This window comes from Lingula anatina, chromosome 1 (assembly GCF_051362555.1).
Source record: "Lingula anatina isolate TDL-2025a chromosome 1, LinAna3.0, whole genome shotgun sequence".
Taxonomy (NCBI): Eukaryota; Metazoa; Brachiopoda; class Lingulata; order Lingulida; family Lingulidae; genus Lingula; species Lingula anatina.
Genome location: NC_141767.1, coordinates 31,354,135 through 31,369,433, shown reverse-complemented (window position 1 = coordinate 31,369,433; position 15,299 = coordinate 31,354,135).

Here is a 15,299-nt window from a genome sequence, read left to right as displayed (position 1 = left end):
ATTACATTCGCATTCATCAGTTTATTTTATTCTTATTTTATTCTAATTATGACAAGTATCATTTCACCCTTTGTGCCTATGTTTTATCAACGGGAATTTTAAATAGTTCCCAGTTTCATATCCTTTTTCGGATTACAAATTCGTTCATATATTTTTCTCATATTTTGTACTACCTAGTCCCTTACGGAATAGCGAATCAGCTATGGATTGTTTCACGTAATCGATGTAGGTAATGTCTCACTTTATTCGTCAATGGCGGAATGCATGCTCAAGGTAAAAAACGCAATGGCCTAGCGGTGCGTATCCGTCCGGTGTTCATTATTGTGCGTTTGGCCCAATTCAGGCGAAAATTAAGACGGGCTAGCACTCATAGATCACAGGTAGAGTTGAATGCAACGCTGTTGGTATTCATGACTCATTGGGAACGATTTACTATTTCTCCACCTATATTGTTCCAATAAGTCACCTCATAAAGGCCGCGGTGAGGGATGCTGGTAAAAAGAGCTAAGCTGATTCACCGTCAATGAACAACATGATCCTCCTGGACAGACAAACTCAGTAGCAGACTTACTTTATTATTTTTATTTGAGATTTTATAAAATCGGTGTCTTAGGGCATTACTCAGATTGTTTGTCATGCGTAATAACTGTGTGTTATTACACCCAGTGTGAAGGAATCACAGATGAGCAGCCCAAATGGAAAAATGCCGATAGCAATGTAGGTAGTTGTTTTAATGCAACAAAAGCATCCTTGTTCGTGAATGCATTTTGACTGGAATGATGTCATATCTAAACCAAACGTCAAACAAAAAAGAGAACAATTCGAACGAATAATTCGGGGTCAATAGGCCCTTCTCTGTGAGGTGTGCCGACAAACCTCTTAACAATTGCAAATCAATGCCTTTACAATAGTCGTTACACCTTCAGCAATTATAGTACGTATTTCATTTACATAAGGTCCCTTCGTCACAAAGTCGTTCATTTAGTTTGCTGATTGTATATATAATTTGTATGAGACTGGCTTGAATGATAAGCTCAATTCCTTTTCGCTTCAATTCCATGAGGCAACCGCAGGAATTCACTCATATCTGGAAGATCCAAATCAAGACAAAGTTTATGACCGAAACTTAAGTTTAAACACATTTTTCTGTTCACTATTTATGAAAAGATATTCTCTTGTGTTTGTTTACCGTGTGATTACCGTCGGTCAGAATAATATTTTGTAACTTACTGTTTTTTTTTTTTTTTTTTTTTTTTTTTGCTTGATTGTTTCTTTTCACATGTACGATCAAGTGGTTGCCTTGTTCTTTTTTTCTTCTTCACTCGTTTGCGTGATTGGCAACTAAATAGACCATTAGATTGTCTGCTTTATTTTCCGTTGATTACTGCAGATATTAACATGCAGGTGGGATGAATCATTCATGATAACTTCCAGGCTTCTTCCTGTATCCATAGACTGCAGATTTGTTATCTTTTTGTACACCTTTGGCAGGTATTGTATCTAATATACTAAGGGGAGTAGTTTTCCCTATGAAATTCTTCTCCCTTTTTTTCCTGCCACTGTCGCTAGCTGGGTCCAGTTTTCTTAATGAATAATAAAGGAGTGAAAATCATCTAACAGGGACAAGAAATATCTGTAATAAAAATGCATATGGCAGAACAGAAAAAAAGCTGTGTGTGTTTTTATACCAAAACCATTCTTGTCCAAATTCAAGTTAAACAAATGGCAACCCCTAGGCTGTCAAGAGATGAAAAAATCACACAGCACAATGAATTTGCGTCACAATTTCACTGTCCATTTCCAGAGCAGGTGTTGGTGCGGGTAGCTTTTACAGTGCTGACTAGATGTAATACATGTACTCCAAACACCGAATTTTTACTGAGATTACCACACAGCGCAAATTGGTGTTACACCACTAGGAGCGCGCTGTTGTACTAAATGATACCGTCGACAAAAGAGAAAACACCAATACAAGTGAAGTCACGGCAATGCCTTTTTAGGAAGGGCTATCGGACACTCATACATAAGCAAATTAATGAAAAAATTACTGACTTGTGTCTTATGTCAAATTCATCAGGATTTCTTTTATTAGTATATGCGTTAGGGGAACAGAATAAAGGAACACTGACTTACAAGTAACAAAATCCACAGCTTCATCAAGTTTAACAGTTTTTGCGAATAGCATAGCAGCAAATGAGCAGCACCTTTTTTTCCGGACTGCCCTTGCGCCCTCCAGTGATTCCCGATTGAAAGGGCTTTTGAACCAAGGTGCACTATATGTGTGTGTGTGTGTGTGTGTGTGTGTGTGTGTGTGTGTGTGTATATATATATATATATATATATATATATATATATATATATATATTGTATCAAAACTATGCCTTGCCGGTTCTTTTTCTGCCCCCACGCTGAATGTTCCGCGTTTTTCGAGAGCTTAACTGTTGACACGTAAAACATTCAGGGTAGAGACGGCTGAAATAAAGAGGGGCCATGATGTTTGCAAAGTTTTAGAAGGCGAAACTGGATAATAGGACCATGGCGTAGTTTTTCGCACCAATAAAAGTTCTCAATATACTCTGATCGTTAATCCCATATAACTCAAACATTGTACTGGCATCTTGATCCCAGCACCTCTCTTCCCTATGTCTCCCCCTAAAATGTTCCACATACGAAAAATCAATAATCGTATGAAAAATTAATACAGGCAATTGGCCTACTTTTCCCTCAATGCCCTTGCCGTCGCTATTTCAGCAGTTTTATAGCTTAGAACTGAAAAAGTGATTCACACTTAAGATATTAAGATGGTAATTATGATTTTACATGTATAAGCTAATTTCTGTTAGGTTCCACATTTGTGAGTGAAAAGATGCATTGGGCAAACGGTTGTCTGTAGGCCTCTTTCCGCTGACTTTTTTTTGTTTCGGATAGGTGAACTCAATTTATTCAATAATTATTTGTAGAACGAGGAGATATTAAGTACTTTTATTTTCAAGACATAGAGAGGGTAGGAAAGGACATAGAGAAATATCCATAACAGTCAAAATATTTAGACGCAAGAGGATTCCAGACATTGAAAACTAGACAACTGAGTTCTCTTCGCACTGGTCCAGGGAAGAGAGCTTTTAATTTGTACAAATTGATGATTATCCAGTTATGTGCTACTTAAGAATGTTCCTGGCATAAAATCCCATTCCGCTGAACATTTATCTCGTGGGCCTTCTGCAAAAAAATGGCATATTCATGAGACAATTACATTAAATGGAATAAAAACAAAGCATTTCATTATTTAGATACTTGTTTATTTACTTTTAATGATGTAAGTGAGGAGAATAGTGATGAGTTTATATATTTATGTGATTTGTGTTTTTTGTTGAGATCTAATAGGGACTGAAACCAGAATACTTGCATTGTGTAGCTTAAAATTTTATGAGCCTTTACTGTTTTTTTTTCTTGTGATTGGAATGTCTATTTTTAACGTTGCAAATGCGTGTAAAGGCCATAAGTTAATGAACATATAATCATTTGTCTGTTGTCATGTTCTTTATTTGTCAGCAAATTGCAGGTTGGAAATCGATTTAGAAGTTTCATTCTGTGAATAACTTAAAGGTGCCGAATCCTCTATTTAGCTGGATTTTCCTGGAGATTGCAACACTTTTCTCTTGATTCATCAAGATATGACTTATCCACAAAACGAGAATTATCATAGAATTACGATCCATCAACCCGTTTTGGAGTTCTGTTTCCAGGTTTAGAGTCACTTTTGAAACGTACATAGAAACTGGTGAATTCCGTTGCTTGTTTCATACCCCCCCCCCCCCCCCCCCCCACACACACACACACACACATGCATACAGCCTACAGCCCTGTCTGTTCATCAATTGTGAGGAAATGTTACCATAAATTCATGTCAATTGTCGGGTAGTTAAATTCTATTTCGGGGTGCGTGACAACGCCCTCTGGGTTTCAGCTGTACCCTTATCGTCAAACTGATGTGCGTCAGTGCGTGCTTGATACTTTGATGAAAATTGCAAGCCCCTCCCCCCCCTCCCCCTCAAGTTCTTTAAGCATTGTAACAAAATGTGATAGACTTGGATGTTCAAATACCACAGACGAGAAATGAAATGAACGCTTCCACGCTCTGTGGTAAGACGATTTTCAACCAAACCGCAAGCATTTGCATTTAATCAACAGGTTGATGCGATCGTTTTGCTTAACTTGTAAATTTTTGCAGACGTGTATGATTCACCCACCTTCCGAGCACGCCTGGATCGAAATAACTAAGGAGCCCCTGAGTGACAAGTATTACTTATTACATTGGGTATTATTAAATTTCATCCACAAACGTCACCGTAAACGGCTTATTAAAACTATAGTTGCTGATAATAGAAGAGTCACTTTGAATACAATATGTGACGATCAGGGTGTTTGACCCATGATCATGCAAACCAGCAATTGAACTAGATATAGATAATGTACCTGGCGAGGGAGGGGAAGGGCAGGGCATATGCAGCCTGTGAGATAAGTATCACAAGAATGTCTGGCATTGACCTCATAGGGACTAGCTTAATATACCAAGTATGAAGTAATATGATTACAGTAAAAGAACTTGTCCACGAGTAATTGTTTTTGTTTGTCTTGCTGTTCTATAAGCAGTCACATTCATGATGATAAAATTTTTTTCAGTGTAATTCGAAATTTGAATCCAAATTTCCAGTAATACATCTCACCTTTTGATGTCTGCACATATCCAGTAACACCTAAGATGTTATGAAAGATGTCATTGATTCTTGAGTAGGAGGGTGAAAACGGTTTTCTCAATATTAATTTGACACAGTAATAAGGTGGAGGTGAATTTTGTGTAATCACGACAGAAGGCCTATGACGAGGTCTAGTGCAGTTGTTAAATAGACGTCAAGTTAAATGCCAGAATTAAGAATGGTTGCCAGTCTAGCAAATTTAAGGTGACATCAAAAAGTAACGTGTGTACTTCTGTAAGTCCGATAATCTATCAAAAAACTGGTCATTTCCTACGAGTACGAATATTTAACTGGCTAAACGGAATGTTAAAAGGTGAATTATCTGACTTATTTTCATCGAGCTTCCGAGAAATGCTCATTCTTCACTCTTGGCAGGAGGTGGAGTAGGGTCAGATATGCGACAGGTGTACATTAATCAATCAGGGGTACGACAAAGAGTACACATTGTGTTGCAAGATTCCTTTATTTCCTTAAAGACACCAGCGCTGGGTGACATATATAATAAAGTGAACATGTAGAAAGGAGAAGTGCTACGATAAAATTCATTTACGAATATCAAAGGATAATAAATGGTATCGAACTGACCTCCACGTTTAAGGATTACAAATACTCCCCGAACGTGACTTTTAAAAATTCATAGTACCGAAAATAGAATATATATATATATATATATATATATATATATATATATATATATATATATATTTGTACATGTCACCATAAGTTCGCTTGTTCGAGTGCTTGAGCAAAAAAAGGAAAAAAGAAATTCTTGGTATGATATATTTTATGGAAACATTTGCATCCATTTCCACTAGATTGTCTGAAATCGGGCTTCAATAGAAACATATAAACACCATAAAATTGGCACAAATGGAAGATTTAACTTAATAAGACTGTCTACAGTAAATGTATTATTATCATCGGTCACCTCATGACTTTAATACTGCATTTGCCGTCCCGGGGGTGTTCATAATGACGTGAACAGGAAATGGATCAAATCAGAAAGATATCTGGAAACAAATGCAATGATTATAATTAGTGACAGTGTACGACTGTCTTGAACTGCGTTTTTTTCTGACCTAATTATAAAACGGTTGTAGCTTAGTAGATCATTTGTGTGATACAATTATTTTACTAAATCGAATAAAATCGGAGATAGTTGCTTAACTCGGTCTTTTCTACCTTAAGACCTTTTTTCTGCTGTGCAACAACAACGATCCCACGTCCGAAGTAGAAAGCCAACTCCGTTACAGCGCCTTTTCACACCACGCTTTCGAAGATGGCCAGAAACGTTCTTGTAGAAATTATTGGAAAATAATATTCATCACTATCATTGTTCAGTTAGGATAACTCCCCTACATCTATCTGCTGAGTATCCTCTTGCCATCCGTTGAAGATAATTACTACTGAATGTTGATTACTAATCAATTATTAGCACGTCGCAAGAGACACAAACCTTGTCTAAGAGTCAGCGCCGTGTAGATTATTTGTCATTTTTTCCACAAGGACCAATTATGAAATTAAAAAAGGCAAATTATATTACAAAATTTCCTTACAATATCCAAAAAAACAGCACCCTTGTATAATGAAGAAAAGGATGTTTCTCTAAACAATGCCGATTTATTGAGCAACTGATGGCAATTGCCTTTCGAGGAAGCAAGACAAGGGAGGAGATTTTGAATACGTTCCTACAATGTACACATGGATGTTTACTTTTCAGTAGAATGTTTCCGAGAATCTTTTTCCCGCCTAAATGGATTTCGATTTACTCACGAATCATGACGTGAAACTCGCTGACAAAGGGGCAAGTATTTGCATAATCAGTTGCAATACGTATACCCCTTAATGATTCAATTCAACAGAGTAAAAAGTAAAAACAATCACTGCCTTGTTGTGCATTCATTCCAACAAGTATAATGTCCAGACCCAATAGAGCCTGCGACGGAAATTGCTTGTTTGCAAAAAAAAAAAAAAAAAAAAAGAGGAGCAAAATAGAGGAGCAAAATTAAATCTACGACTAGAACTGCGCTTCCACGCTCTGTGGTAAGACGATTTTCAACCAAACCGCAAGCATTTGCATTTAATCAACAGGTTGATGCGAGCGTTTTGCTTAACTTGAGAATTCTTCGCTACACTCTCTCTGACGATTGACCGCATAATGTGGATATCGACTCGAGGCTTCATCTTCTTCATTCACTTCGTCATCTTGAGATCAACAACCAAACAAATAACATCAGAGGAACAGTAGATATGGTGTACTTTTTCAATCATTGTCACAATCATGCATAAATCACTTATTGTCACAATCATGCGTAAAATGGATAACCCCCCTCATAGTTTTTCGATCAATCGTACTCGAGAAGTATAGCGAAATAGTAATAGTAATGGAAGCACTGTAGCGTTAACTGCAGAAATTGTTGCATCACTGTTGAGATGGTAAAACATATCTGGATGGTGTCCGAAAGAGTCCAGAAGTATTTATCAACATAAGATGTGTACATAATTCGCCAAAAACGCCATTTTAGCGCCGTTCCTTTTTCAAAGCTATTTCCTGTGTTCATTTTACGCTTGGTTGTCTTCGGAAATGTTATATATATATATATATATATATATATATATATATATATATATATATATATATATATATAAAACATTATATTTAGCCAAATAAAGTTTTATACATTTACATACTATACGTCCGTAATTCTAGGAATAGAGAAAACGATATTAATTTAATTTGTAAAGTCTATTGAGCGAAACTATTCACGGCACTTTATCGCGTGTATGCAGTCACAGACAACGTGTTCTTCAGTGAGTACCGCGTCGCGCGTGCAGAGCCTATTTTCAGACTCACCTACCTTTCTCGATGGCTAGATTGTGGACAGATAATCTCAGTCACGTTGCCGCGACCCTGTCCTCCTCCTTTACTGACGTATTGTGCATGGGATGTACGCTTACGCTGGGATTAACATAACATAAACTGCATAGAGAATTCTGAATGGATGTCTGTCTTTTAACAATATATGAGGTGCAAATGCCAGCTCACTCGTTTAACACGTTGGACAAGTATTTCGCGCCCTTAGTCTGATAATTTTTAACAAAATTTCCATTTTCATAAAAGGGTCATCAGATAAGTCTGATCTCTCGGAGAACAAGTTTGAGAGAAAAGCTTTTTCGTGTGTTTTACTATTACCTGGGCCCCGTAACTCGAAAGCATTGAGCGCAAGTCTCGATTCCCTAACCCCCATATGGGGCGAGTATGAACGAGTTATGGAAACGAGACGCTTGGGCTCGGTCGCAATGCGCGATGCTTTCGAGTTACGGGGCCCTGTACTAGTACTGGAGACGGAGCTAATCAGCGGGGTGATAGCCTCAAAAATGTTGCAAGGTCTCACAACAATAAACGTCGCATTTACTAGCTTTTACCATGAACGATGACCTCTCTGGTAACAACCCTGCTTCGCGCAAGGTTTTTGTGCTCCTCTCTTCTTTTCATCTCTCTCACGCGTTTTAATTTTTATCTATGAAATGATGGCCATATTGACTCGAGTGTAGGTGAAAATTTGCCAGACCCCACATTACTTTATATTGAGCACGTTGAATTTGAAATACATTTTATTTGGAATGTCTGATGATGTGAATGTAATATTATTATTTTTCTGTATAATATTGTAATAAAATAGTTTTAAAAACAGGTTATGCCCACTCAAACAATTACTTTTTGAAGAAATGGACAAACACAAAGTGTTGATACAAAGGGAGTGAAAGGTGACGTTTTTTAATACGTGCATTCAAACTGACCGCACGAAAAACCTTAGCAAAAAAAAAAATACTTAAGCGAGTGATGATTTTGCCTTTCAAAGAAAGGAGAATTTATTAGAGGAAGCTTCATTCTTAGCGGGTGTTTTTAGAGCACAAATAGTTCTTGGTGCCAATGTCCTTTTTTGTTGATTTGATATAGGCCTACACTGATGCTCAAAAGTTTGTAGGGTGCTACACAAATTTCTACGAAATAATCAGGATACACAGCTATTTGGGAGTGCCTCTATCCGGCTTCTTATTCGGATACAGGATTTTTTCACTTGCGGTGAAATTGGGGATTTTTTTTAAATTTTCGTTTATAAAAATCATATAATGACTGAAAAAAAAAAGATGTTTTACAAGGATGATTGGTACGATGGCCCGTAAGTACCCCTACGCGTCACTGAAAACAACCTAAAGCATCCCATAAGTTAAACTAGAGTAAGTATACTGTTTTAAGGCTGATATCTGTTTTGTTTAGTTTATAATAATAATAATAATAATAATAATAATAATAATAATAATAATAATGAGTTTATGAGTAATGAGTTTAAATGATATGAATACATTTGCAGGCTCACTAGACTACATTATTTACACAATATATAAGGATATACATTTATAAATGTTCACATATGCAGTATGCTAAATCACACGTGTTCATGCGTGTTATGCTTTATAATTAATTTAATTAGGCTATTCACAGCATTATCAACAATTAATGGCTGTGATGCACTATTAGCCTCAACCCATGACACATCCCTGTTTTGGGGCTCTTTTTCCATGAGTCAAGACGTACAGGTGCGACCAAAACGGTTGTGGTAATGGGTATTATATTACCACTCAAATCTAACTCCATGTGTAGTTCATTTCAACGAAAATTAAAAGTGACTTGTGCCATGTTTTACGTTGCGTCACTCTCAACTTTATTCTTACCAAGGCCCATCGTAGTCAAGTGTTTCGGATACGAGGAAGTAACTGCAAATTACTCGTCAGCACATGTGTGATCGCACGTTTTCCAAGGATGCATTGCGGGGTTTCATGCGCCAGAATGACAAGAACGCAAGCGTTGGGCATGTATATTTCAGTCCTTAATATAACTGGAGTTCCTGAAGTTTGTTCTAGATACTGGGAAGGTTATAACTATTTTCAAGCGATGACTGTATCCCCAGTAGAGGTGTGATGTTTCAAACTTCATCGTGCGTTCAAGTTGTAGCATATATAACTTTTACCGTGTTTATGTGAGTTATTAGAAAACTGAAGAATTACACTAATGTGTGCACAATAAACGTTACTGGACTATTGCTTTCACTAATGTCACTGTAAAATTTTAAATCTAAACTCTAAAACGACTTCACTCTAAAATGTTCTAAAATTCGTAGAAACAACGTATTTCATCTAGGCTCACCGGCTTGAGACTAGGCACAACCGAAAGCGTCATCCGGTCCGTTCTCAGCTTCATCATGTTTTGACCACTACCTGGAAGCCACCAGGGAACGTAGATAATTAAATCAAAGTGAGCTTAGTGGTATATAACAACCGACAGACTACTGAGTAAAATGTCAGCGGGTGAATAACTGCGCTTGATCCACGTTCACCGCCTTAGGCTTTCCTGTTGATATCTTTAGAGATGGGTATTAAACAGCGTTATATATCATCATTTCTGGCTAAACGACTTAATACATTGCCAAGGGACAGCCCAAAGGGACTCAATAAAACACACACACTGGAAAATGAACTTCATCGAAGTTAGCATAGAGTATAGAGTATAGTTAGCGTTAAGCAGACCATACCACAACAGTTCCGCGTGCAGTGACAGAGGAAGTTTGGTTCATTTTTATTCACTTCAGCCAGAGCGATAAATAAAAACAGTCCATTTCAACCCCTCCGCCAAGACAACTCAATCCTCATTATTGTTCATTATTTATTAATAAACTAATTAATTAGCCACATTCTCATTATTGATGATTGAATTGCATTATTCGTGGTGTAATAAGAATATTGACCAAATTAGCCCTATCTTGCCATGGTGAAGAATCCTTAAAAAGTTCCTGGATCCAGGCAGGGATCCGAAACACCACAAAAAATTTCATCAAAATCAATCAATAACTTATGGAGTTTAGGCTGATGAACAGACAAACAATATACAGAGGTGAAAACAACCTCCTTGACAGATATAAATAAATAAATGAAAAAATAAATAATAATAATAATAATAATAATAATAATAATAATAATAATAATAATAATAGAGTAAAGCTGCGAAGGACCCAATTACAGATGGGTAGAATAATTCCAATAAGTACCGTGCAAATAAACTGTACAGAAGTTCAGTACAAAGTTGGCTCTCCATTTGTATGTATTTATTTATTCTGATTACCTATGGCTCGAAATGTCTCGTCACCGTCTCCTTCCAAAATATTTGTTCGCTCCAAATATGTCATATTTTTACTTTAAATCAACTAAGGAACTTCCTCTGAAAAAAAAGGAAGATTGATTTCAGCAAACGGAAAGATCAGATTGTTTTTTCAGAAAGTTATCGATTTTTATTTGTTTTTTGTTTATGACGTTCGCTCTGCTGTTTTGTTTTATACCTCAAGTTTACGATGCAAAAGGTATGTTTACTTTAAAAATTGGCATGAATTGATTCAAACTAGTTTTGGTTAAGTGTCTGTATATATCATTTAGAATGCCACTAAAACTGGCAATTATTGTGACTATATATCTATCAGGTATTAAAATTTCTCCAAGAAGACAAAATGTTGGCTTGTAAAGCTTGCTTGCGTTTCCTAGTCAAATGTTGCAAAATTGAAACAAACACAGGATGCAGCGGGTATTTTAATATTGACATATTAAAATTTTTAGCCTACGGTTACTAAAAAAGGGGAATGAGGTATAAAAAGCGAAAAGTTAGATCTACTTTACTTTAGGTCCACATGTACCTTGTATATATATTGCGTAGGCCTACTTACAACTGCATAAACCAAATTTGTTTTAGCAAAGAGGCCTATAGGCGTGGGGTGAAATAGTGGAGTTGACAGATAATGAATTTTCAGTCATAAATTCTTAGAAGTGGAGCACACTCCCCTAAATTTCTATTCTTTATAGTTAAAGCACCACAGATGCTATATAGAAATATAAATTTCCAAAATTCAAAAATTCTAATTAAAAGCATCTGAAAGTTATTGAAAATTCAAAAGATACAGTCCTTCCCGTACTTCATTTTTTGCGAATGTAGGCCTACGGCAGAAGTAGTACACGTTTACTGTACCTACTCTAAATATTTAAGTCCTTTTGGAGCGAAATACAAGAGTTCTGCTGCGGCTGTGTTAAGTGCACTTTAACCAAAAGACCGTCGTCAGACGTCTTCTGTTTTTGACTTTGACAAAAATAGATGAAGACACGTGTCTTGAAATCGCCTGCCACAGTTTAAAACTTGCAGAATTATAAACGAACGCTGGCACTAGGGGGAAAACGCATGGAGAATACTGTGTAGAAGAAAATAATTACAATGTTAATTACACATCTTAATTTTCCTAATTGCATTACAGTTATACCGCCTCTTTCTTCGTTCCTTCATCGATTTTGATTTAATATTTACGCTAGTAGGCGCGGGCTGAAGTGTAGAGGGGAAGAAAAGTTGTTCCGTCGCTTCTAATTATTCCAATAAATAATCAACGTTTTTATTTACACTATCGGCCTCTATCAGAGACAAAGAGCCGGGCTAGGACGTTTACAGATCTAATGGCTTGTAACAATTAAATCACAACGGTTATTAAGTCAACAAATTTTGATTATACGTATGTGCCTGGGGGGTTTAAGTCAATATAGGTAAAAAGTCTGGCTGTTTGCCAGTAGTCAGGACGGTGGTGGTAGGCAAGAGTTTGGGCGGAGTTTGGACTGTTTCCAAAGTATACATGTAGGTCGGACATCACTTTCTAGACTTTTTGTAATTTATAGCTGGAAGTATGCTCACGTTTCTATCCACATGCATGGTGACCCAATGGTGCCTGGGAATATCCACTCAACTATTGTATAGACTTACATATACGTTATTCTCTTCTCAGTATGGAACGTTTTGACAATAAAACGAAAAGCCATACCCAATTATCAACTGGTTATTTATACCAGGTCATAAAAACGATTTGTGACAGTAAAATAATTGTTTATGGGCAATCATTGAGAGTGGCAATGAAAAGAATACTGGTTAGTTTGTACAACTTTTGACTAAAAACATTCTACCCCTACCTATCAATTTGCCAATTGTTCAAAAAGATCATGAAAGATAAACATATTGGGGAATACTACGTTTCGTTGGTCATTTCAATGTCAGTGTAAATCAATTGGAAAATATCATTTTTGAGAGATAGCTGGCGGAGTAAGTATATTGCACGGGACAACCGATTGATAAATAATTAACAAAAGAAAATAAATACAGTGTTATTAATTTTCCATCTAACAGTCACACTTAGCAAAGAGAACGTTTCAAAATGTTATATGCAAATAATAATAATAATAATAATAATAATAATAATAATAATAATAATAATAATTAAATAAATAAATAAGAAGAGAAACAACACATTTATTAACAATCACAACAATGATGAAATTTTACCTTAGCAACATGCTGAAGTAATTTGCAAAGAACTTGTAAAGGCGAGTTATAATCTTCAAAGTCTTCGGGCATAAAGAGTAGGAACAAGCAATTTTCTAATACCACTGAGATTTAAAAAGGACGTTAGTGGGTGTTAGGCTTCATATTATGGATAGATTAAAAACTCCCTCAAGCTCGACTCGTGATTTCTCAAAATACATCAACTACAATTAATTGGAATCTCGCTCAATACAATTACATGTTAATATTTTTGGTCGGTTTGTGTTTTCTTTTACTTAATTAATGCCTTACTACGTACAAAAATCACGGTCGAAAAAGTCAATGGTGTAATAGAATGTTTCGTGGTTAATTCCAAGCAGGACGGTGCAGGACTAATGAGGTTACATGTGGTTATTTTCAGAAAATGAAAAGATAACCGGTGTCAAGGGCTCAGGCTGTCGCGAGAAAACTAGATTGCAGTTGAAAGTTACCTTTATGGTTTGTTTTCATCACATTATGATCTGGTTTGTAAAATATGGTCAACTAATTTATTTTACATAAAATCTATTAAAGCGAAGTTCAATTTTGAATAAATGAATACCTTTTGGTCACGTCTGTTTCTGCAGTTGTGTTTCGGCCGCCTACGTTTTCCTTCCATAGAACCATATAGGTCTACTTCTACAGTGTTGATATTATTATCAAAAACACAGTACAATATTTCTTAATTTTGAAACAAATTCGTCTTCCCAGAAAGTATTATCTATTCTGTAGTCTTAAAAAAACAGGCTGGTCGCAGAACTTCTGTGTTAATCCAAGAAATATAAATCAGCGGACCGTCACATCAGTATCTCCCTATGGCCGGGGATAGTTAATATATTTCCCTTGTTAGAGGTTATACACCAAGAACGGTCTTTGGGTGCACGGAAGACAGGTTAACTGGCTTTTCTAAGAAATAACAGGTGGGACTGGGAAACGCTCAATATATTTCAGCATTGGCTTTTTTTTTTTTTTTTTTTTATGAATTTTTGCACTGCGCGCAAAAGGTATGGAGCTGTTGCAATCACACAGTGATGTAACGGAAGCAATAGTTGATGCAGAATAGAGGCAAATTTCATGGGATTAATTGGATAGATGTTTAGAGATGAAAAGCTCATTTAGGTACGTTTTTTATCCACCTGATGTAGGCCTAATAGTAACGATACAAGTGTTATTGATTATTAATTCTTAATATACAGTAGATGATCATAATATGCTTAATCTCAGTTACATTTCTATTATTTTCGTTACAAGGAAGTTTGCCGTTTTGTGTACAGCGGAAAAAAAGATGCACATTCGCAGTGCAACAGAAATGACCAAGCACGAAAGACGGACAGAAAACATCAATTTAGGGGAAATCTTCCACCTTGAAAGCATGAAAACATGGTTTGATGTGTTTGCGAGAAAATTTCGGACAAAGTTCATCTAAGATTACCAGGTTCAATAGCAGCGTTTTGATCGTGAAAAAAAAAATCCAAACAAGTCATTAAGATCGACCTATAACTTTGTTTCTCACTTCTGCGTCTTGGGTGTTTGTAATTAGTAGAGGTTTATTCTATCTATGCTATCCCGAATCAATATTAGTAATACGTTTAAAAGACAACGGTCATGATACGATTTGCTTGTTATCAAGAAATGCTCAGGAAAGCGTGTAGCAGAGATTATACAAGATGTCACGTAATATGCTGCAACAATTCACTGTGAAAATTTGCCGCCAAAGTCTCAATCACGCTTTGGAGAAGGTGTCACGATCTTAATGTGTCAGACAACAAGCTCTTATCCTTAATTTGAAAAATAGAAACAAAAGTTTACCCCACGGCGATGTGCCAAAGGACCCCCTACCAAACTCACCCACGTGGATTTACCTCCCTAAAGCTTACATCTTACCTAAGCTCTATCGGATTGAAGTTTTTTCTTTTTTTTCATGGTAGCTTTGATCCCCGAAGAATCCCTTTAAGTAAATGCGAATGACCTCCCAACTTACATTGACTTTAAATGACTTAAGACCCCAGATATATAAAATCGAACCCCGACTTTTATGACATTTCAATGGCTTTGGCGTCTTCAAAGAAACTGACCCTGGATCCAGGGTAACTCGAATTCTTTTA